Genomic DNA, 24216 nt, shown 5'->3' with positions numbered 1-24216 from the left:
TAATGCCTGAGTACTGCTGTTTGAAGGAATCCTGCCCTACTAAAATATTTCTGACATTTCCTGACACCCTAAATTCTTCAGGAGAAAGAAGAAAATGTATTCTTTTTCTTATCAGACCTTCATGGATCTGTCTTCATTTTGGTTTAAAGTTCTTTGAGGGTCTGTGAAAGTTGCTACACAAATAATTCTTGAGGCTGAAATGTTGTTTTGCTGCATCAGAGAATAGTAGCTACACAGTGTGAGTTCTGAAAACAACAGACACAAAATAAGGGGTAAAGCAAGTAGAAAATCTGGGCTGTAAATTATTATAAGGGAAATAGAGATTGACTCTTCAATTTTTCTACTAGACACCTCAATGCCTTGCTTCAGCACTGAACCCTTCTCAAATCTTCGGATCATTGTAGAAGCATAGGCTTTACCCAAATCTCATTGCTGCTTCTGTTGACAAAAGCATTATGGACAGTCTAGGTTTTGAGGTTGTACAGTTTGGCACAAGTCTTTTCTCTACAGTGTGTGACTGCTTAAAATCTCAGCCAAGAAATTTTGGTGTTGAATATAAAAAAAAGAATAAATAAATATTCCAACAAAACCAAATGAAAACAACATACAAACAGACTTTGAAGTGGAGAAGTAAATCTTGTTGCTTAGATGAAACATTAACAGCCCTTCAAACTATTCATAAAATAGCATTCTGATGAGTCAGACACAGCTCAAAATAAACTGAGAAAAGTATTGTGTAATAATTCTTGAAAATATTGCTTCTACTTCCTGGCCATAGTTAAATTATCATTGACACAAACAACTGTATAACTTATGGGTGAAATTGTCTTCTTTTGTAGCTAGTGTGCTCAGGAAAAATAATGTATTTAATCTTTAGCTTCACAGGTGGCTAATACTGGGACAATATTTCTGTGATGAGACTGCCTTTAATAGTGTGTTCCCTTGTTTGTATTATATACTTGTGATAATATTAGTGGTTTTTGTATCTGTATATTGAATATGTCAGAGTATATGAACAGCAAAATCAATGTAGATGGTGTTAATGAAGTCAAGCACAAGGTGCTTGCATATGTGACGAACTCACTGGGTAATGTTTCAACACTCATGTTTCATATTAGTGGCCAAGGCAAGAAACTTGACACAAATTTTGTTTGTTCTTTATGTCTACTCACACTAATGAGTGAAAAATACTGCAGTTAATAACTTTACACATTTTCTGCTTGTTTTTTATTTATGTGAAGTGAGGTTTAAGATTTACTTAACGTATCCATCAGACAGGAAATGTTCTTTTCTGATTCTGGGTACTTCTAAAATTGAGATAAAATTGATAAAGTCCAGAACCTGTCTTGCCATTCTAATATAGTAACCTAGATGTAAAGTAGAATAAATGGGTGACACAGAAATGCAAACAGTTTCTGCTAATCACATGCCTTGATATCCCTCCTCTATCCTATACTATATGATATTCTGAGACCTATTCTGCTTTTCTGACATTTTAGAGATCCTTCTCCAAGGAGCATGTTAACAAGTATGCAGCTCAGATTTAACAGGGCAGTACTCAGACCTGTGTTCTGGCACTACTTATTTTATGTAGAGAGGCAAAAGTTGTAAACTGGGCTGGGTTTTCCCAGGCCCAGTGGTGGGGTAGTTTCAGAAAGACTAGGAAGACTGCATTTCTCAAGGGTCCAGGATGATTAACTAAAGGGGACAGCTGTAGGATGGAGAAAACTACATTTCAAGAAATGTGCAACCTTCCTTCCCACTGGATACACACTGGAGGTCTTGATGGTTCCTTCTGGTCAGCCTGTGCTTCCAAGGGTTAGGAACCAGGACAGATAGTGATGATTGCAAGTGAGTCTGATATATTTTCAGGTGACAAAATTTCTCAATTTTTAATAGCCTGAGAAAGGTTGTATGGCCCAGTGGGAGATCACCAGCAGTCCATATGACAATATTTACAAATTAAGCTATATGGAGGGCTTTTTTGCAATTGGGAAAATTTACCAAGGTCACCATCTCTCTTGCATGATGGGCAGTACCCGTTTATTTCCGGGAAAATGTATGAAATCTGTAGACAACATTTTGCTGTTTTAATTTTTTGATTATTTATTATTGCATTTTGTTTGGGGGTGGCATTAGCAGATGACTCAGGAGTGTGCTAAAGCCATATGGTCTCATGCTTGTGTTTGAGGACAGGTACTCAAGGGATCCCCTGCTCTTCTACTACTGAGGATGAAGAATGTGCACTGTGAGCACTTAAGTGTCCTGGTCAGCTACATCAGCTCTTACAGCATCTGTGAATATCTAGGGAAGTTTCTATACTTTCCTTACAAGGTGAAATCATAAAAGTTCCAGAAAGAGAACAGTGCTGACCCATAGAAAGGACTGAACAAAGACCTTTTCACTTTCCATATCATTTTCCTAACACTGAAAGTCACATATTTTGAAATGCCATTGTATTGCTTTATCCACAGGGAAAAAATACAATGTAGATTGATATGAGGTGAAAAGCATGTGTAGCTGAGAATAACAGTTGGCTGTAATTAAATCATGACATATGAATAGTCACTCCAGAGAACACTGTGGGATAAATGGCAGAGGATGGCCAAGGACTAATCTCATCTTCTTCTAAAGGTGTGACCTCCCACATTAAAGAGTCTTTAACACCATGCTATGATATTATTAACTCAGGTGAGTGTCAGTGAATAACAGCAGTTTAGAGGGCTTTTCTTTGGCTTTCTCTAATACAACAGCTGTCCAGACTTATTCAATTAAGGAACCTCTGGCAAGACATGAGCCTTGGTTAGATGAACCTTGGAGAAAAGTATGTCAAAGAAAAGAGTATAAAATACCCTATGTAGACCATTGTCAGAAATTCTATTCTATTTTTATTTTGCATTTTGTCTTATGTTTAGTTACCTACATGCTGGTGTGTCCAACACACAAGGATCATTTCAAATTGTCTTTTTCCTGTTAGCAAAAAACCCAAAAAAAAACCAAAAACAGAAAGCCACAGACCACCACCACCAAAAGACAAAACCCTGGAAGATGTTTTCTTGAGCCTCTAGTTTACCTCAGTTGCAAAAATGAAGGTGCTGGACCCATAGCAAAAATCCTCCTCCCACTGCAGACTCAAATTTGAACAAGTGTGACTAGTCTTCCCTACTTCTGAGTCATTGTCAAATGAGACCTACAGAAAGAAGTACAGGGATGAACTGTATGAGGTCTAGACTGCTTTCAATATGTATGGAGTTTTGAAGTCCACAGCTTTCAATTCTCTTTTCTATCTGCAATCCACATCAGGTTGTTGCACCCTTCCTGGAGGAGGCAGAAAATGAAAAAAAGAGGGAGGCAGTTTTCTGTATGAGTAGTTTCTGTTAGCACTCGTTTGCATTGCTATTCACTGGAAATGGTGGAGGGCAAGTGTGAATTGAAGCCTCATCCGGATTTCTGCAGAAGAACTGCAGGAAAAGTCTATGAAGAATTTGCAGTAGTTGCAATGTCTGAAATGCAGAACACCAGAAATGAAAAATATTTGCTCTCTAGTATGAAATCTAGCTGCTGTGTGCTACAGTGCATGATACAAGCATGCAAATCTTATTAGAAAGTAATGAAGTCTAAAATATATATGGAAATGAAGTACAAAATATATATGGCTGAAGAACTTTGGGCATTTGGAGAAGCAAACAGTACTTTAGTTCTTGGTTTAGGTTGTATTCAGATTTGTCTGCCTATTACGTGCAGATTTTTCCCCCCAAACTTTCTTCTATGGCTTTTTCTTTGTTTGATAAAGATTATGAATAGAGACAGCTTGTTCTCTTTCCTGCTTACTCACAGAATGGAGGAACTGCCCCAGCAAAAATCTTTTCTCTTTCATGTCCTTAAATTACTGAGCAAATCATTCTCTCCCAGCAGAGAAATTTCTACTCCACCTTCTAGTGTCAAGATATCTGGAAATCCTGCCCTGCAGGCAAGTTAGGAAGGGCAAGCATAGATGACATAAAAGTTTCCAGTAGGAAGTTTTACTAAAATCATGTTTAACTTCTCGCCTCATGTCTGACACCAATCTCAGATTCTTGAAAAAGGACTTAGCAAGGGACAAAAAAACACAGCCAAAGCGATTCTGTTTGAATGAATTATAGGTGCCAAAGCTTTTTCTCCCATCCCAAGATCCTGATTAGTCCAAGTACTTGTCTACATTGAAAGTACACAAGTGCATTCACACACTTACACATATCAAATGTGTTACTGGATAAAATTACCAGCCAACAGAGACCAGAGCTATAAAGACGATCAGGGCTGAGAAGCAACCTGGGAATTCACAGACCTCCCCTCTACAGACTGAGCAGGGAGATTAGGTGTTTTCAGCCTCAGTGGCCCACTCCCTTCAGCAAGGGTGAGGGCTCTGCAATAGGGCAGTGAGAGTGAAAAGGAAGAAAATGGAATAGTTGACTGTGGGGGAATGGGTGGAAGAAGCTGCTTAATGTAGGGACAAGCAGGCCAGTGTTTTTGGAAGTCTTTCAGTGTGAGCCACTTGTCTATGCCTGTCAATGAATAAATAAACTGCAACTTTTTAAAGGATGACTAACCTAGACTGAATATCTAAAAGCTACTTAAAATTTTAACTTTAATGAGTGCTTTAAAAATGTATCTTTATGATACTAAAACTAATATACATGTTTTTTAAGGAGAAAAAAAAATTATAAGATGATGTTCTTTATATTTATGCTGTCACTCATGCTTTGACTCTGATCACTTATCTGGATAATTAAGCAATATCACTGAGGAACCAGATACCAGAAATCTGATATTAATCCATCCCTCCTAATAGCAACGCAAAGCCACTGGGGTGGAAAGCAGCCTAGTCTTCCTAATCCCCTTTTACCAACATTTCGGCATCAGCATATCTCATTTATTTTCAAAAGTGGTTCAAGACACACTATCACTGGCTTAAGTCTAATTTAGGCTTTAAATCAAAATATATTAAGAAATGCAAAAATAGTCAAGATTACCAAGATTTCTTGAGGGAATGATTCACAACCAGCTCATGTCCCTCTGACAGGAACTGGGGACAGCTAAATGATTGTTGCATGTCTGCATTGCTTTAAGGTACATCACTTTCCTTTGAATTAAAAGAAGGCAGGATTACAGTGGAGACCTTGACATCCCACTGCCATACTTATCAGGTGTATGTTAATGATAGTCTGAGAAACTTCCAGAGACATAATTCACCTGCCAGGACTGAAGAGTCCAAGGCTATTCTGTTCTCTCCCTTGTGTGTTTGTGTCAGTGTTTATGTGAGCCTTATTGTCCCCTTCAGAGTATTCTTGGCTCCTCAGAGTATTTTGGGTTCAGTTTCAAGACTGTCTAAACCCTTTGTTAGTCCCTATTGCTCCCATTATCCCCTTGTGCATTTTGAGGTGGTTTGACTTGAGCTCAGCATGAATACACTTTGACATGTACCACAGCAGGAAAGGTGGTGGGTAATTGTCAGAATAGGAAAGCTGCACACCTCTCCCTTCCCTGCCTCCTCCATGCAAACCAACCTGAAACAGATGAAGAGCCCACATCCAGACTGAACACCATCCTTGGGCTGCGTTCATGGTGCAGAAGCAGAGCCCCATTGATGGCATGAGGCTGGGCTCTGCTCCTGGCATGTGGTGTGAGGCAGGTCCAGCCATCTGACTTTCTGTGGCAACCTCATCCATCAGCCCTAGTCTCAAGTGGTTGGAGTTGGTGCTGGGCAGTTGCCTCTAAAGGCTGACAAGCTACAGATATTGGTGTGTTTGAATCATGAAGGGCAACTTTGATTTTGATAGTTATCTGACTACAGATTGTGTACTGTTTACTGTCATATCATTTTATTAGCTACTGCTGACATTCCCTTGTGCATATTGAAGCTGTAATACTTTGAAGTCACAGCAGAAAAACTAAATATATTATGACAAAAACAATAGAAACCAAGCTTAGCCATCTACTTTAGCCCCAAGGTGATGCCTTCTACTTCCTGAGGGTCTTAAGGGGCAACTGAGAAGACATATGAGTCCATTAACCTTGCCTAATAACAAAATTTTCAAAGACAGCGTAATGGGGACAGAGTCCGCGTGTCATCATAGTGAAAGTATGAGGCACTTTCACTTTGTTTTTGTGGCTCTGCCATCAGAGACAGACACACTTCAGTGCAGGAGCCTTCAGGAAACTGCTGGTTTCCCATGTATATTTTATTAAGTGTTAGTGCCACCAAACACTGTACAGATGGGGGAATCTATCACGTTATAAAATAATTAGTCTGCTATTTCCATGACAAGAAGTAACAGCAGCATGTAGGCAGCAAACTGTGGTGCTGCTTTTACCTTCCTCATCGTTTTTGTATTTTTACCAAAACAGGAAAATATTTTTACAGGATAGGCCAATAGTGCCACTGAAATTGAATTAGAGCATCCTTAATTAATATGTCAGAATATGAGAAATGATGAAAATATGTATAATTAAATTCTTGCACTAAAAACAGAATTATAATATGTGACTAAAATAGATCAGGGTGCTTTTTTTGTGTGTGCGTGTGCTTTTTATTTTTTTTCCCTTATATTTTTATTTTAATTAAAAAAATATGAGTTCTGGTATCTTTGCACTGCATCTTGATTAGCTATTACATGACTGGCTAAGAGATGGGTCACCCCAAAAATTACACACTATCTGTGAAAATGAAAAGAATTTTCCCAGTTCTATGAGTATAGTGTTATTTGCAGGCTGATATACAGCAGTAATAGCTTGGCACTGTGCAACCTACATTGTCGATAATAAGAAGCTGTTTGAGACAGGTGCTTGAAAGAGCAAACTTCTTACATAAATTAAATACCTATTTTCAACTACATGGCTCCAATTTTCAAAGGCGGTGAGTGATTCTGGGTATTCTAGTCTTCCAGGGCTCAAAATCAGACATATGCAGAGGGTCTGATTTTCTAATTTTCAGTGTTTATGGAAGATCCAACTTCATTAAAATGTCTGAGTGCCTCTTTTCTTCCCCTGTCACTCAGGAGTTCAATCAAATAGGTCAGTTTGGATGCTAGGTCACACCTATGCAGTGTGTGACCTCACAGACTATTTTACATTAGACATTTTTTACTCTGTTAATCTCTTCTTCTTGTGCATGTGTTGTACTTTTTTTAGTTTAAGGGAAATATTTTAAACTGAAAATTTCTTTTTGCCTCTACTTTATAGAGGAGTTATAAACACTTATGTGAAAATTAATTGAAGACTAAAACTGATGCAAAAATATGTGGACACGCAACTGATCTGTATGAACAAACAAGAGACCTTCCTTTAAAAATCCCATCTGGTACTGAACCCAATAAAACATTATTTTGTCAATCACTTGATATATGAGTCATATAAATCTCCCAATTCTTTCACAATTTGTCTTAGCAAAATTTGCCACTCTACATCCCACTCAGATACTCAAAAGATTTCAAAATCCTGAGCCCAGCCGGGATACCAGCATTATAAGGGGAAATGTCCAGATGCATCCAGTGGCAACAGAAAACCCATAAACTACATACAATGAAGAAGTAATTGTAGGAAATTGAGTTTTCTGTTCTTGTGCTTTCCTAGCATTCAGCTCTTCAAAGAGATAGCAAATATTCTATTGGTTAACATTTAACCCAAACTAATAGGTCCAATCTCACACACTCAAATAAATTATAATGTCTTTTCAATTAGTTTGCGCTTTTGCTCGCTGCTGTCCTGAATAATTAGGAAAACAATTCACATTTCGCTAGGAGATAATATGAAGTGTTATTCCTGTGATAATTACTAAGCTGCAGTTCAGTTTCCCTGACTCCCACCAGGTCACCAGGGCACAAAAGAGGACACCATGAGAGCATTAATGAGCTCTCATTGAAGATGTTAAAAAGCTTGTATTGATCTGTTTGTCCAAGAAGGAGATATTTAAGCCTTTCTGCTGAGGGCAGGAGAGACAGAGATTCATATCACAAAGCCTTTTATCCAACCCCTTCTGTTTCTAGCTTCAATATTGCCCAGTCTCAGCATGTCTGGTTCTGGAGGTCATACTTTTAAACTTTCACAACATTTTTTTTTCTTTTTCTCTTTCTTCTTTTTTTTTTGTTAAAAAAAAAAAAGGAAAGAGAGATAATATACAGTGTACACTTAACCTTTACTACAGGGATCCCTTTACACAGCTAGCTATTTCTGAGAACAAGCTGCAGTGCAGTAAGATCTCCCTTCTCACCATATACCACTAACACACATCTCAATTAAATTAAGGACACTCCAGACAATGCAAAGTCTGACTCAGTGCAAAAATTTTGTTCATATTTTGAAAGTGGATCGGATCAAATCAAATCACTTTTGGTGGAGGTCGATCAGACTTTTTTCTCCAACATAACTGCCTTTTTGTGAACTTCTGCACTTGCTATTTCTGGCTGGAAGCAGAAGTGGAAAAACTGTAAGGCTACAGAATCACCGGTTCTTGTGGTATCTTCAGAGGAGATTCCTTTCTGCAGGCAGCGGAGGCAAATCTTGTCCTGCTTTCAACTCTCTACATTGTTATGATATATTGCAGCTGTAAACTAGTTCTGGGTACACTTTACTACTCATCAATTTTGTCTGCTTTCTTTTAAATGCCACAATGAACTGTCAGTGAGCATTTGCAGCCTTTCTGGGATAGAGTATGGGGAAAAAAATTAATGTAACTATAAAAGCTGTATTTTCTTTGTTTACATTTGTCACCTGAACCAGGTGATGTCTGGTTCAGCAAGGTTATATCTCTCTTTTCACATTCGTCTTGGTATGAGCAACTCAGTGAGGCCACTTGTGTGGGTCTATTGTAAATGATTACTGGAGAGACACATTGGGATCTTTCATGGCTATTGTTAAGGAGGTGCTCACTATGTGCTTCTTTCTTAACATACAGCAAAGGCCATTATAGCTGAAAGTATCTCAGTGTTAGTTTTAAGCATCTAGATCAATGCAATGATAGGAGCCTGACAGAAGTGCTGGTAAGAAAGGACTTCCCAGGATATTAGACAAGGCCACTCCATCTAAAGGCTGTAATTAGGGTATAAGATCAGAGCTCCATCCTTCCCGACTTGCTATTCTCTTCAGTCTTAAGTGACTTGAATATCATGGCCAGTTCTAAGATGTACTTTTTCTGAGAATATATTTCATAGTCTACTACTTCAGAATGAATGAACATACAAGTCACACTCCCAGTGGCCTGATGCAGTAATCACTACTTCAGGGATGGAGCTGGCAAGAGACCCTGTGCATCTCTGCCATGTGTGGTATCCACTTAATAAAGATATGAGGGAAAGATTCAGGAACAAATAAAATTGGACATGGATAGGAAGTAATGACCCTTGAGTGACAACTGAGGTGATGTGGATGAATATTAAATGTGAAGGGTCTGAATTATTCATTGAAGGTTCAAGGTAAAGGGGTTAACCTGATAACATCCTCTTACTGACACCTCACTCAGGGTAGAAATCCCAATTCTGTGATGCTTTTCAAACTTGGAGTCACTCTGTGCATAGGGAAAGTTATGCTGGTGGTCCTGCTCCTTCCCACTGTTGGTAATTCATAGTGGGCAAAGGTCATCCTGTGAGGGAGTGCTGGTAACCTTGCCAAAAGCTGTACAGCTGCAGTAATATTCAGCCTCTGGGATGTCATGGAGGTAGGCTGGCAGGAGGTTGGAAAATGTATCAGAAGTGATGTGGCCAGCAGGGTCAGGGAAAAGTTTGTGTCTCTGTGCTTGGCACTGGTGAGGCCGCACCTTGAGTACTGTGTCCATTTCTGGGCCCATTGCTTGAAGAAAGGCATTGAGGTGCTGGAGCATGTCTAGGGAAGGGCAGTGGAACTGGTGAAGGGTCCAGAGGGTGTCATATAAGGAGCATCTGAGGGGGTTGTGGGTGTTAAGTCTGGAGAAAAGGAGGCTCAGGGGGAGCACTATCACTCTCTACAACTGCCTGAAATGAAGCAAGGTGGGGATAGGTCTCTGCTCCCAGAGCCAGTGACAGGACAAGATGACAGCCACAAGCTGCACCGGGGAGGTTCAGGATGGACACTGGGATGAGCTTCTTCATGGAAAAGGTTGTTAAATGTTGGAATTTACTGCCCAGGTAGACAATGGAGTCACCACCCCCAGAGATATTCAAGTGATGAGTAGGCTTGGCACTTAGTGCCGTGGTCCAGCTGACAAGGTGGTAATCATTGAAGGTTGGACTCGATTTCAGGTGTCTTTTTCAACCTAAATGAGTCTGTGATTTTGTGGAGCTAATAGGGTCCTGTCCCTCCAGCTGTCATGACACGTCTACCCTGCCTGACACTATGCATATCATCTGCCCACCTGCCTGGCATGACAATCCCCTATTGTCTATCCTACTCCATTTACAATTGCATGGCATTGGAGGGACATGAAATAATTTCCAGCTCTTTCTGCCCTGTCTATGCTGCTTCTGGAAGGACCTCATGCACAATAGGATAAATACCATGAAGTCCTGTATGGTCAGCTAAGCTGATGTGCCCTGAAAACAAGCCAGGTAGGCATAAGGGTGTGGAAGCATTCAGGAGGATGTCTGATCTGGGAAACAAACACAGAAATGTCAAAACTAAAACATTATGAAATAAAAGGGTGCTCTGCAATGGTTTCACTGACAGCACCTTATCAAAAACCAGAGATTGCAAGGAACACAGATGTCATATGAGACTAGAGGTTGAGAGGTGACTAGAAAGTTCCTCCTCACCTTTCTGCTCCTGCTGTTTACTAGTATTTCTTTCAAATAGGTATGGGCAAAAGAACTCAAGGAGAATGGTTTGGAAAGTCAGTTTCTGGCCATTTGGCCAGACACTGAGCAAAGACTCTAATCACAGAAATTTCACAGCTGAGTGAAAAATAGAAATGGTGACTTAAATGGAGGTCATTTAGGCATGGTATTGTTAAAATCACACCTTTCACTTTTGCTTTATATTCATTTTGGCTACATCAAACAAAAAACTTCTGTCTGCATTCAGAATGTGGCCCCTGAACCTCATTGATCCCATTGTCTGTGAGCTAGAATGAGTAAACATTGTTGCCAGTAAGCAAAAGTAATTGCAGTGTTCAGTAATACATTCTGGAAGTACAAAAAATTCAGACTGAAGCAGGAACCCACTTATCATTATGTTAGAATGTTAAAGTAAATGTGCCTTGACCAGGAAATGCACACAGGAAAAAAAGAAAGAGTAGAGAAGAGGAGCAGAGAAGAACTGGAAGGAGTAGAAGGAAGAAGAGGGAGGTAGCCAGCAGGAAAGGTTTAGTAGTACATATCACCTTCACAGAAAAAAAGTTTGAGCAACTAAAAAGGTTGTTCCTCTAGAAAAAGCTTTTCTTCAACACAAAAAATAAATATCAATATAGAAAAATGTCATTTTTTTGTAGTTTGCACCACCATCGGCAGAAATGAGAGATCAGTTTCAGCATGAGCAAAGTTACTCCAGGAAGGTGAATAATTCCAGAGTGAACTAGATGTCCAGATTTTACACTGTCAAATTATTATGGTATGATTTAACCAAGACCCGTACAGAACTTTGAAATTCTCCTCATTTGCTGAGATTTTCTGTTTCTTCAAGAATATCTAGACAGCTGGTGCCTTGCTGCCTTAGCCTTTGGGTAAGGTAACATAGCTTCAGGATAAAGCTGAGGCTAGCAGAGACTGCTTCTGAATAAAAGCATCCACACAGAAATCTGGCACATTAAACTAATGTGCTCTTTCTTAAACCTTTTAGAGACTTACTTTAACTTTCTTGGCAATTTCTTAACATGAAGAGAATAGGATTCTCACCAACATGGAGAAGAACTGATGCATTCTTCTCTAATTCTAGCTACTGCAAATATTAAATTTAATCAGTTGATTTTTAAATATAAACCTTTTCCTCTCACTGGCGGGTTCAGTTTCAATAACTCCTTTACTGACTTTCCTCAAAAAGATGCTCACTTTCATCACCACAGTTTTAAATTTCTGACTGAAACAAGGAGGACTGATCAAAGGTACATTCCTGATAAGTGGGGAAGGTCAGATTCTCTGATGGTTCAGCGGACATACTAAGTGACTCTTACTAAGTTACTGCTCTGAGATATTACCAACAGCCTCCTATAGGTGTCTTGGAGAGTAGTAATCTCAGAGCTATTAAGTAGTGGGAGATAAAAAAATCATAGAGATGGAGAAATAAATGAAAAAAAAAAAAAAGGAAATCTGATCTGTGCTGGAAGAAGATAGTGAAAATATGCTTAGTTTCTGCATAATGAATGTGCTATAAACTGGTGTGTGCACAGAGAGGCACTGACCTTAGAGACCTCTACAGATAAACATGTACTGTGGGAAAGTTAATCAAATTAACTGATCTTTAACCCAGCAATGTCAAAGTTTTCTTCTGACTTCAGTTTTCAGCCTCCTATTAACAGTTATTTATAAAAAAAAGTTAAAAAAAAAAAAGGAAAGGGTAAAGTCAACTGTGGAAAGAATTGCAGCAGTGGCAGAAAACCCTTAGTCCCCTCAGTTATAATGTCTGTCTACCAGACTGGTTTTCACATGACACCTCTCTATAAATGAATCCTTCTGTACACTTAGATCATCAAACAGACCAAGAAGACTGCAAGGTGCCTGACACGCTTTTCTCAGGATTCAAATTAAAACACTGACTTGAGATTTTATTTTAAATAGTGCCCTACTTGCTTATTTTGCTGAAATCAGATGGTTGGGAACTTGCAATCTATACACACTCTTGCTTAATGCAAATTGTACATTTTTGTCATAAAGGTTAACAGAGAGGCAGTCATTTCTGATTCTAAGTTCTCATTTAAGTTTGAAATTAAAAGACTTCCCATTCTCCTCCACTTTGCAGGAACTACATACAGCACCACCTCTACTCCTCAAGCTGCAAAATTAGTACATCAGGGAATTGGGCTCTCTGCCTGACACTAATCAGTGAGTGTTTGGGTTTAACCATCCTTTCAAAGGATGATTCTTGCAGTTGTAGCAGCTTAGGTTGTACTTGACAGCTCTCCTGCAAAACAGCAGCAGACAAATCCATGAGGCCAAGCACTGTTTAGTATCCTTTATTAGTTGAATAAGAACAATTCTGTGTTTTGGCACAAAGAGCAAAAATATTAGTTTAAACCTGATTACTGTTTGCCTAGTGGAAGGCTGTTTGGGGCACTCTAAATAAGGTCAGTCCCATTACATGCTGCCTGCCAAAACTGTAATTAACTACTGTATATAGGGATAAAAAGGGAAAAAACCAAGAAACCAGGCTTTCCCCCCCTTTCTTTCAGTAACTTTCTTCCTATAAAAAAGATACTATCCTTCCCAGTCATCAACTACAGGAAACTTCCTGCAATGGCAAAAAAGGTTGGAACTGAATAACTCAGAGGGACTGGGAAGAAAAAAACCAACTATGGTGAATTTCTATCCAAATAGCTATTATCACATTGCCATAATCAGTTATTAAAATTTCAGCATGCAACATTTAACTTGCTTCTAACATTTGAAAATGTGAGAAAATTAGGAGAAGAAATACAAGAGCTCTGAGTATCCTCTCAGTCTAAAGCTACCATCGTGGAACTCATGTGCTTTGACCAAAACTAGCTCCTGCTAATCTCCCATTCACTGTAATCTGGAAAATAAGGCTATAAAGACTTGCCTGAAAAGCATTAGGCCATGTCTTGCTTGCACTGGAAATAGGAAAATGTTTAAATAAAAGCAGAAATTAATTAACTGAGAAAAAATACGGTCAGAATCACATAGTTGAATGCTGGTCATGGGTTATCTTTTAAATTTTCACATTTTCCTGTTCAGTAACTTTTAACAAAAAACCAAAGTGATGAGAACTGTTTTAAAATACATATATCTGGGCTTTAAACTTAGTCATCTCAGGATTCAACCAATGAATTTTTTAATGTCATTTTATATAATTTGCAGTGATTATCCTTCAACTGTTGAGTGAGAATGGTGCTGTGTTTGGAGGGGTATTTTAATCTCTTCAGCCTTTGAAAGTGGAGCTGGTAAGGATTTCTTCAATATTTTCCTCTCTGCTATCTTCCAAAATACTGACTGGCCAAAAAAAGATTTATCCCCTCTGGGACACATTTTTTGCGAAGAAGATTTCAGAGATTTGCCCTGCAATAATCTGTAACTCGGTGGTCATTCACTGAAGTGGAAGAGACTTAGATTAAAATCAGAATACCATATCAGGCACTAAGAAGATCTGAATGTGAATCTTCAATATCCCAAGTGAGTTCTGTAATGGAAGAATACGCTGGACTGTGGGGAGCATGTAAAGGAGTATGGTAGTCATAGTGCACTCTTATTCCTCCTTTCTTTTGATGAGAAATATCTAGAAGTTTTGGCTCAATCTGATGGAGATATTTTGCACTGATATTTTTTTCATAATTAAACTTCTTTCTACCTTTCCCTATCTCCCCTTGGCAGTTTGGGCGAGGTCTTCTGAGATTATTTATATTTGGTACACACACATTTCATTTTATCCAGAAAAGTGTAAAAGGAAAAAGAAAAACCTTTGCTTCATCAGAGCCCAAACATCCCAAGTGCTAAGAGGTCCACTAAAACAATAAACACTCCCCTGAAATAATTGTGGCATAATGGTGGTCAGAAGCCAGTCCTCTATGCGCAAAAAAGAGGAATAACATTGACTATTCCAGGGTGTGTGGGGAACACAATTTCATGTGCAATTGGAAGGACATCCTCAATCAAAATACATTGTAATGCATAAGTGAAAAATACACAAAGTCTTTCCACAGACCTGAACAGAACACATTTAGATCCCTGACAGTGTGTTTTCACTGTAAAGGACCTAGTGTGTGTATATGTTACTTTAAGACTACATTTCCTCTCTTGTTAGGGCCAGTGATCTCAGGAATACCATTTCCTTTGTGCCACATGGTGCACGGATATTGCAGCTTCTAGTGTTTGTTGTAATCTGGGTATCTGATTCAATTGTTTGGCTATCTTTGGAGGGTGAATGTGATAAAGAGTGAGACCATAACCCAATCTTAAAAGCAATGGGAAATAAAGAACAGGCCCTGTTATAATATATTTTTGGACAGCTTGGGATGACTATTTCATAGAAAACTATCCTCCTAACCTCCACTCCTCCTCTATCAGTGCAGATGTGCTATGGGTGACACTGGAGGTGCCTGTATCTACTGAGGTGTAAAAGAGCACAAGAACAAATGTAGAAACACTAACCCATCTCATCCTCTCCCATGGCTGTCTGTAGCTCAGCTCTACCTCTGACTCAAAGCATTTTGTTCCTACTCAGGAAAAACTCATGTCTAGCCAGGGTTCCTGGACCACATGGGTGAAATGTCACTGCCATCTGGATGCTGAGTGCTCCCCTCCCATATCAATGTGTGACCTGTCTTGTGGATACCTCTGGTCTTGAGCACAGATTTCACCCAACACTCAGCAAGCAACACTCAGCCTAAGTTGTGAAGCAAGGAGAGATTCCTGCCATCACCAGTGCACTCACTGATGTGCACCTGAACTGCTCTTGGCTGGAGGGTAGGGAACACAATGAAGGGAAAGCTGGGTGTGTGCCTTCACTGCATGTTCCTAAATTTCTTTCTTGGAAATTTATGAATAATGATCCTGATATACACTTGAGACCAACTATTATATATGCTGCAGAGAAGGTTTACATGCTATGAGAGACTGAAATATTAATGATTAATCACTCAAAACAGTCTCCCATTTCTGGAGTTGGCAGGATGCTTTGCTGAGGCCATGTTTGCACCCCCTGAAGGAGAAGAGGTGAATTTTGTGTGTGTGATGGTGAAGTCTCTTGTCTGCATAGAACAGAGCGGATGAACACCTACCACCAAAGGCTTCAAGAAGGGCTTTGAGCCAGATAAGAGGCAGATCTTGCAGGTGTCAGTGCTTTATATCAAGCCATTTGTCCTCCCTTACACCTATGCACCAGGAAGGTCACATTCACATGGTACATTCCGTTTACACCTCAGCCTGAGGGTATTCACCCCTTCTGATGGGGCATCAGTGTAATTTCACTCTAACCACCCCAGATGATATTTTAACTAGAACCTGGGTTACCCTCACCTTCAGGGCCAGTTCCTAACACATGCACCCACTATGTTTAATGGCCCAAGGGCATGATGCATTGAACACAGACCATGTGAACTATGCTTATGCTCAGCAGCCATCAGCAGGGAGTTTTCAAGAAGGAAAAAGAAAGACAAAAGAAAGACACCTAGCAAAAAAAGGAAATTTCATGGCCTAGTGATGAACATTTCCTTGGTTACAAAACATGGCAGCATCACATTCCCTCTTATGGGCTTTCTCCAGCATGGTCTTGGCAACCACTGATCAGTTTTTCTGTTTTTAAAGAATTAAAAAAAACACCAAGTAAGATATGGTAAATACCAAGGGACAATCTTCTGATACTATCCACGTAAAAGACAGAAAAATAAAACAAATTTTTGCTGTCCTCAGTTAAAAACAGGGGAGAAAAGAGAGGTGACAGGCACGTTCCTGATGAGATATAAAAGGAGGCTTTCAGGCCAGTCAGAGGCTGGGTTCACACAATACTGTCAAGGTCCCAGATTTATTCTTGACAGCATTAGTGCCAAGACCGCTATTTATGTTGCTTTAATCAGTCACACTTTTAAAATCACCTATGCTCAGCATTTATATCAATGAGGTGATAATATTGCTGTCAGGCACCAATATCGATAGTTGTGTCATAATCTAAACTCTTTTAATCTTCTCCTATGTTTGCATTAATGAATCTGCAAGCCAACAACTACTACTACTACAACAACAAAAAAAATAAGGATGGTTCTGATTATGACAAGTGACCATGGAGGAGGAAAAAAAAAACAGCTTTTTTTTTGCTCTTTGCAAACTATTTTAATTTGCCTTTAGCCTTCTCTTTTTCTGTCTGACTTTGAAGGCATTGTCAGCACATCCTACTGATTTTCTCACAGGCTACTTACATCTCTGAAAATATTTTTAGGGTCTATGAAAGTGTAAGGCAGGTAACCTCTTCCATAAGTGGGTGGGGAGAGGGGAACAGGGAGGAAGAGAGAAAAAAAAAAAACCCTTGGTCTAATTCTGGTATGGGGAGGCATCATTGTGCTTTTCCTTTGTCCTTTTTTCTTTTTTTTTTTTTTTCTCAGCCCACCCTTATAGCTGTCAGCCTCAGTTCTTTTTCTATTGTAAATAAAATCTTTCTTGGTTTATAGCTTTAAGCAATTTTTTTAATTAAAATTCAATTCAAATATGAAAGTCAAAGAAACTTTCAAAGCAAAATCTACAAACTGATTCACTCAAAGGGTCTGTTTTCATTGCCATAGCTACAGATTACTATAAAGAAACTCGAACCAGACCTTTGACACCCAGGAAGGTCAAAAGTCCTTTCTGCCTATGCTAGGACCCTTTTGACAACTTCCTGTATAATTTGACTGTTATTTGCGTGTCTGGTCACCGTCTGACCCTGAAGTCTGGAAAAAATTGAGAGGCAGCATACATCTCTCTTTCGTATGGACCTCAAAAAGGGCATTTTTAATTACATTTTGGTGAGAAACTTATGCATACAGGCTGACTCAGGCAGCAGCTGGGGAAGGCCCTGGGCTTGTAGGTTAAGGATCAGCTTGCCTCATGCTACCGTAGTTCAGTGCATATGAGCTGCTCTGTGCTGTTATCTCCACAGCAAAAATGGATGTGTTTCACAGGTTACACAGATTTCAAACTTTACAGCACTTGCCCCAGTGCTACATGCTAAAATTGGAATTACACTGCTTTGCCTTGAAATCTGTGCATTTCATATGCTTCCAATTTAAAGCCCGTTGTGCTTATGGGTCCTTAGTGTGCCTGAGACTTTAAAGTTCCAGCCCTAGCTCTTCATTGCAACTATCTATGATCTCACCCTGCAGAAAACCTGAACTGATAGACCAAAGGGATCCATGACAATCTTGCCATGTTTCCACACTGAATATTTGGGGTTTGGGGAGTGTTGCAAGGTAACATAGCTTAGAAACAGACAGCAGTTAAATGCAGCAAGGATCAGGCACTGTCAGGTTGTTCCTCCTTCCTCTTCTGCCCAGCACTGAGCACACCTGGTGAAAAAAATGGAAGGCTCCAACACCTCAATCACAGCATGCTGTAGCTTTTCCCAAAAGGGTGATGCCTGTCCTACACTCTGCATCCTGAGATGGGACTTGTCAAAAGGAATCAAACAGTGGTGTGTCATGCTCATCTTGGTGTTTCCAAGGGCTGCTTGCTGTCTTGGAAGTTACAGATCTCTAAGCAGTGGCAGTCTATGGGCTGCCTCTTCCCATGGGCAGGCAGTGCTGTTTGAGCAGGAAGGAGAACTAGGTATCCAGAGACATGGTGAGTGGTGTGAGGGTAACCATCCAAACAGCACAGGCAACATGAGATGATTCTTGTAGGGATGTGAAAAGTTCGGCAAAAATAACAACAGGTAAACACTCAAAATAGCTTCAAGTTTGGGAATGTGTTTGTACCGCTTTGAGAAAAGTGATTTATTCTCTCATCCCATGAAGACACAGGGCTGACCCTTGTCTTTTTACCTCCAGAGGGCTGTTTATCACTGTATTTGAAGTTTTGGATCCTAAAGCTGTGAAAGACGACATAACAGACAAACACATTTTCATGAATAATGGCCTTTCCCATGCAATCCTTTGACCCCTTCACTTTCCATAGGGAGAGCCACTTTTTGTGTCAGAAAGCTATGCAAATTGAATGCTAGCTGTGTCAAGCCCCTAATGTGTCTCCTTATGGACAATATACGTATCCATAGAGGAGAGGGGTGTTTAAACATGCAGCTACTGGACAAAAGGAACAGACTCATCTTCTGTTGCAGGCACTGACACATCAAGCACCCCTGAAAAGGTTGTGAGGGGCATGAAAGATCAGTGATTTGATTTCTTGTGTCAAATCCCATCTCAGGATGCAGAGTGAAGAGAGGCAACATAGCCAGCCTTCTGCTCAAAAAATTGCTAGGGATAGAAAAGATATGTATGCATAAATTAAAGAGAGAAGGAAGTGGAGAAAAATTCCAAAATAGTGCCTCTGTTCACTAGTATTAACTACAAACCACTGTGCTTAAACTGGTAAAATTACACAGGAAAGAAAAAAAAAAGGAAAAGCTGTGCTTTTATCTGTTATTTTTTCAACCAGTTAATGATGCACTTCAGTTCACTCCGAAATAGACACGCTTGAATCAATAAAGAAGAACTAACTGAACACAATCTATCTAAAAGGCACTGTGTGTGCATCAGTCCTGATGCATGACGGCACAGAGAGCTCTACTTCTCCATGCTGGGCTGAGGAGTCCAGGACATTGCTGTTATTTATTGATACCTGACCTCTGTGGATCAATGGGGCTGTAGAGGTTTTGCAAAGGCGAGCTGCAGGAGCACAGCCTTCAGTTCCTCACAGCATGGGTATGGCTGGACAAAACAGTGCCAGGGTGGGCATCAGGCCCTCACTTTGTGGGTAACAGCATGGCATAATATGGGGGACAAGATGTTACAGCAGGCCCTGAAATCTGGCTAAGCTGTAAAGGGCGACATCAAGACAGGACAAAGAGGGGAGGACTAGACCCATATTGAGACACTACCTCTTATCAGGTGGGCTGAGATCATGGGGGTGTGCTTGCATTGGTAAAAAGGAGTGATATTTCTTTTGTGAAAGGTGAAAAGTTTTTTTTGTTTCTTTGGGGTTTTTTTGTTTGTTTTGTTTTGTCTTTTTTTTTTTTTAACTTTTAATGGAACAAAACTATCAGAGCAACTTTTGAGTGCAGCCCAGAGGGAGTGCCCCTCTATCCAGACTATGTATAAGTGGGGACATGAAGGTGTTTGTAGATCTAATTCCCTGCCTGACCATTCCTTTGGGTGCAACTGGCCTCGAGCAAGAAGAAAAAGGAGAAAAATTAGAGAAATGTAAATAAGGAAGGTAACTTGCCATTTGTCACTTGAAAGTCCTTATTTCATGGCCTGTTCCCTGTACTCCTGGAATTTTGTGTCATTATCTCCTGTTAAAAGGATTCAAATGACATTATTTGCATGGAAACTTGCATACAAATGATGTCGTCTGTGCCACAAAGTTGCATTACAATGAAGGGAATGATGACTGTGTCACATGTACGTGACATTCTTTGTGTCATTAAATTTAAAGTCAATGCTGGCAGTTATAAACCACTCACGTCTCAAGCAAATACATCACTTCTGATCTGAAATGAATATTTTAAAATGCCAACTCCAACTGCATCAAACAGCAATAACCTGCAATGTCATCTTAAAAAAAAAAAAAGGAGGCAAAGACTCTAAACAAAGGTGGACTTATGGGATTGTATTATACACCACAAAGGAAAATATTTTAATAAGCTATAATAATTTCCAGGCAAACAGAATCGTTTGCTTGATGGTTAGGCACTAGAAATGTTTTTAAAGTCCATTCAATATCATGTGTGTTTTTAGGAACACTTATGCTCCTAGAAAGCTTCAGGAGTGTTAATTTTCAGGCAGAGGAGATGAATTGTGGAGCATGTTCCATAGCACAGACCTCTCTGTATGTTGCTACCTTCCATTTCCTTGCCACAGTCTGACACTGACAACAGGCCAAGCCTTTGAAAGATCTCCAAACTCTTCCAAAGAGTCAAGGGCAAATGATGACAGGGAAGGCTCAAGCAGTTATCACTGTCAAAATGAATGAGAGAAGAGGAGGGACAGTAGGTGGATTAGGAAAGGTTTCATACTACTGCGATGATCAGAGGCACACAGCAATGAGAAGCAGACAAGTAAGTACATAGACGGATCTGCTCTCTGATTGATGCATTGTTTGTGCAGGTCAGTGCAAGGTAAGGCATGGTCACCGTGTTTTTGCAGGAGCAGTGGTAATTGTGCCCACAGTCACCTGCACTGACCCTGCTGGTTCAGAGCCAGCTACTACCATTTTTCACTGATACAAAGAAGGGCTCTGTAACACTTCCTTTAGAAAGTTATTGTTTTAACAATAAAACATGCTGTGCGGTGCTCAAAAGGTTTAAAAAACTCTGTTAAATAGAGAAGATCAGTCATCTAAATACCTCAAAGGTGCTCAGTGTCTGGCTAAGCTGCTGTGCAGTTTAACCTCTCCCTGCTCTCCCCCAGCCCCATGCACACTCACACACAAACACAAACCCTTCTGAAAGAAAAAAGTTTCTCTGAAGAGTGTGTCTGCATAGGCCCAGCAAGGGAACAAACAGAGAGGAAAATCTCTGTGCATGGGTCAGTTCTTTTCTCTTATTGATACCATTTCAGATCTAATTGAAACATTCCTTGGAGAAAGCTGTGCTACCCACCCCTTCAGCTTTGATATGGCTTTTTAATCAGAGGACATTGTTATTTCATAATGAACATGGAAAGCATTTGAAACATTTTCTAAATGGAGTGCATTACTTCTGACCGCAGCCAAAAGACCACATGAAAAGGAGTTCAGTGGAATTCACTCTTCACAATCTTCTTGGTTTGAAACATTGGTGCACATGTGGACTATGCTAAGATGGGCCTACTCATTGCAAAGATTTTAGCAATGAGCTGACTTAAAAACGGAAAAAGTCCAGCTGCACTCACTGGTGAATGCCTGCCATGCTCCAGGGAGGTTTGATGCCACTGTCAGGCTGCCCCACAGGTGACAATGTGAGTGCTGCCACCCCAGCAGACTGAGATTGGGCAGAGCTCACACAGCTCTCATGGAAGCCAGACCAGACTGAACACAGCAATCTGATCACAGCAGGGAGCTAAAATGTGGCAACCAGATTAATACTCCATTGCCTGTCTCTTGGTTTAGGACCAGAGCAGTGGTTGGGGGGGTGGACTCAGAGCTCTTCTACTGCCTGCCCTTTCCCTGTTCCTCCAAGGCAGTGACTGATTTCACTCCCCACTGCCATCCTGCAAGCTGTCATGGTGCAAGTAAACCACACACGGGAAGAAGGGCAAAGTATGCTTTTTTTGTTCGTTGTGCACTGGGGATTGTAAATGAGCCCTTAATGTCTACCTCATTTTATATTTTAGGATGTATTTCTTTCTTGTAAGAGGACAGAATAAAAGATTAAAAGCAGGATGTGACTGAAATGATGCATTGGGTCAAAGTCCTTTCATCCTTTTGCCCTAGTCTGTCTAACATTTCCTTAAATCCCATTCTACCCGACTACATTCAATTACAAAAGTGACCAGAAATAAATCATACTAAACTACATACATATATATATATATGTGTGTGTGTGTGTGTGTGTGAGTGCAGGTATATATATATATGTATGTATGTATGTATGTAAAGATAAACACTAACATAAATCAAAGAATTTATTAGATTAAGATTATTGGATCTGAGACAGCATGAAGCCCAAAGTAGGTGTAACTGTTTTTGAGGAGTTCAATGCAATCTTAATTGCTTACTTTATAACAAGCAGACATTGGTGAGATACAGTGCCTGTGAAGTGACAGAAGAAATGTTTTGGCTGCTCTTTGATGTAGAGTTCAGCTGTTCTGGTTTGTAAATATAACAGAACGAAAGGATATTGTACTCAACCCACTTCAATCAAGCAAGACACTGTGGCGTCTAAACTGCCGTTCTTCCATTGCTGAGGCTGCTGCTCAGAACAAAGACATAAAGAAAGTGAGAGAGACAGAGGGAGAAAGGGCTCTAGAGAGAAAGACGCTTCTGCGTCTTTGATAATTAGCAAGGAACTGCGGTGTTTAGCCGGGAAATTATGGTACATATGCTGTCCACTTGTTCAGGACCCCTGTATCGTGAGAACACGAAAACATTCATCATCCACAGATGTCCGCCAGGCCCAGGTGACTGAAAATTCAATGCACAGGCTTCTCACAATGGGTTCGAATGCTAATTGGGTGGCTTGGGGAGATTAGAGTAGCCCTGGAGCTATTCTCTATCTGCAAAAGTCTCACAGACAATAGTCAACATTGTCTTTCTAAAGCTCTGCTTAACTGATGCTTATCAGAAAAATTAGGACGAGTAAATACATAAAAAAAAATACTGCCAGTTCCCCTCTCTTTTCCTTTCCCAGTTGTGAACTAGCTGGCTACTGCCTTTCCCTTTCCCTTCCTGCATGACTACCTATAAATAGGAAACAGAAGAAAGGAGGGGAGATTGAGAGCAGGTGGGAGAAGAGAAATTGTACATGAACTATATCAGGAAATGAGAATGGGTGCTGAGAAGCATATTTAGCCTAGTGAATACTTCAGAAATGGAAGTAGGTTTCCTCAGTGCACTGTCTAAAAAAAAAAAAAAAAAAGGTGTTTATTTAAAGTTAAATGAGAATCAGGGCAGTTTCAGAGATGGGCTTGAAATCCATGAAAGTGGATTTTGTTCCTATGTTTGCTTTTGTCTTGTGGGTCCTTAGAAAATCTTTGTTTCTGCAAGTGTGAAGCGGGTCAGATTTTCCTGATCCAAGCTCTGCAGTCGTCTCTGAGCTCTATGGATGTATTTTTCCTTCCACAGAATAAAGAGCTGCATCACTGGAGATCTGCTGCTGTGTGGTGGGGTGCTGCAGACTTGGATTTTTTCAAAAGATTGGTCAATTCTGACACATCTTCTCAAGTTTATTTCCTAATGCTAAATGCTTGACTTAGAAAACTGCACTTGTCAGGGTTGTGCAGACACGGTCAGCATGTGGGACATAATATACACCTCAGCTAAGTCCTCTTTCTTTGACAGGGATTTGATAGGCTAAGTCTACATTTCCATAAATGGACTACCATGATGGTGAATTGGGCTTAATGAATTTAATACTAATTTCACTGTGAGAGTACTGGAGTGTAATTATGAGATGAGTAAGTGTGTGCTGACTTTAGCCTTTTTCCATTCATCTTCAGCATGTGGTTAGGGAGAAGTCTGTGTGCGCTAAGTGAGGCTGTGAATTACCACCTTGCTATCTTGTGTTTATGTGGAAACTTTCAGCACAATTGAATGTGGGATAGCTTGTTCTACTTACAAAGAGAAGCATAAAGCACTTTTGGTCAAGGACCTTTGTCTTTCAGTGTGGGGCATACTAAAGAGTGAAATATGTAGTGTATCTACTCAGTCTTGTAGGTTTCTTTCTTTTGGGAGGCAAACCCTACACTTGTATGGGTTTCACCTCAGTATCACCCAGGTTGAAACT

Source organism: Agelaius tricolor, unplaced genomic scaffold (genome assembly GCF_023055355.1).
Source record: "Agelaius tricolor isolate 1412-34295 unplaced genomic scaffold, bAgeTri1.0.p SCAF_5, whole genome shotgun sequence".
NCBI lineage: Eukaryota > Metazoa > Chordata > Aves > Passeriformes > Icteridae > Agelaius > Agelaius tricolor.
The sequence above is the reverse complement of the archived record's forward strand: the minus strand, read 5'-3'. Positions refer to the sequence as shown.